The sequence below is a fragment of the Vipera berus genome (assembly GCF_964194415.1).
Source record: "Vipera berus genome assembly, chromosome: 3".
Lineage (NCBI taxonomy): Eukaryota > Metazoa > Chordata > Lepidosauria > Squamata > Viperidae > Vipera > Vipera berus.
The window spans coordinates 2,972,852-2,974,911 of NC_138204.1; positions in this window are offsets into that span (position 1 = coordinate 2,972,852).

Below are 2,060 nucleotides of genomic sequence, written 5' to 3' on the forward strand. Positions count from 1 at the left end.
TGGCCAGGCTGCTGCGAATTCAGCATGCCGTCTGACTGTGTAACTTGTTAGAAAGGTGGGGAGACGCTTAGATAGAAAGTGAGCTGCAAAGATGATAAAGAGTCTGGGGGCTAAATCGTACAATGAACGGTTGAACGGGAACTAGATATGTCTCGTTTAACAAAGAGAAGGACCGGGGGGGGGGGACATGATAGCAGTCTTCCAGTATTTGAGGGACTGCCACAAAGAAGAGGGGGGGGAGGTTCCACCTATTCTCCAAAGCACCTGAAGGCAGGACAAGAAGCAAAGGATGGAAACTAATCAAGGAAGAGGAGAGGAGAGGAGAGGAGAGGAGACGAGAAGAAAAGAAAAGAAAAGAAAAGAGAAGAGAAGAGAAGAGAAGAGAAGAGAAGAGAAGAGAAGAGAAGAGAAGAGAAGAGAAGAGAAGAGAAGAGAAGAGAAGAGAAGAATAGAATGGGATGGAAGTGAAAAGAGGAGAGGAGAGGAGAGGAGAGGAGAGGAGAAGAGAAGAGAAGAGAAGAGAAGAGAAGAGAAGAGAAGAGAAGAGAAGAGAAGAGAAGAGAAGAGAAGAGAAGAATAGAATGGGATGGAAGTGAAAAGAGGAGAGGAGAGGAGAGGAGAGGAGAGGAGAGGAGAGGAGAAGAGAAGAGAAGAGAAGAGAAGAATAGAATAGGATGGAAGTGAAAAGAGGAGAGGAGAGGAGAGGAGAGGAGAGGAGAGGAGAGGAGAGGAGAGGAGAGGAGAGGAGAGGAGAAGAGAAGAGAAGAGAAGAGAAGAGAAGAGAAGAGAAGAGAATAATAGAATAGGATGGAAGTGAAAAGAGAGGAGAGGAGAGGAGAGGAGAGGAGAGGAGAGGAGAGGAGAAGAGAAGAGAAGAGAAGAGAAGAGAAGAGAAGAGAAGAGAAGAGAAGAGAAGAGAAGAGAAGAGAAGAGAAGAGAAGAGAAGAGAAGAGAAGCAACCTAGAACTAAGGAGAAACTTCCTGACAGTGAGAACCAATTAACCGGTGGAACAACCTGCCTCCAGAAGTTGTGAATGCTCCATCACTGGAAGTTTTTAAGAAGAGACTGGACAGCCATTTGTCTGAAATGGTGTAGGGTTTCCTGCCTGAGCAGGGGGTTGGACTAGATGACCTCCAAGGTCCCTTCCAACTTTATTATTATTATTATTATTATTATTATTATTATTATTATTATTATTATTATTATTATTATTATTATTATTATTATTATTATTATTATTATTATTATTATTTATTATTATTATTATTATTATTATTATTATTATTATTATTAAGGCAAAAATCACAAGACTTGTGTCTCACTTCTACTCGCTGGAAAAAGCTATTTTGTTTGGAAGCGTTAGGGGTAAAAGGAAACCAGGACACCGGAGAACTCGCTGGCTGGAGACCGCCAAAGCCGACACCAGCCAGAGGATAGGAAAATTTAAAGAAGCAGAACAAGATCAGAAGACGCGGAGAGACCACCTGGCCCAGCCAATCGCCCAGGGTCGGTCACGACTGAATGGGTAGCAGCAGCAGCAGCAGCAGCATTGTTTGCGCAGGGGGTTGGACTAGAGGACCTCCGAGGTCCCTTCCATTATTCAATGGAACAGACTGCCTCCAGGAGTGGTGGGTGTCCCATCACTGGACGTTTCCAAAAACAGACTGAATTTGACCGGCGGGATATAATGTCTCCAGCCTCGGGCAGGGGGTTGGACTAGAGGACCTCCAAGGTCCCTCCCAGCCCTGCAATTCTATGTTCTGTTACCCCAAAGCCTTTTTTTGTTTTAGCCCTGGGCCAGTCCTGCTCCCAACATGGTTAGTGGCATGAAATTAAATAGGAGTTAACATATGCCAAACCCAACAATTTTACAACAGGCCTAATCAACCTCCAGCAGCGTCTTACAACTGCCAGATGGTTGTCAGTTTACACACACACACACATTCACCCACCCCCTCACACACCAAATTTTCTATTTTTGAAATCTCAGGGAGGCAGCTAAATAGAAGATAAACTGAGAAAGGGTGATGGACAAGCTGCAGCAAGGCTGGGCAGAGAA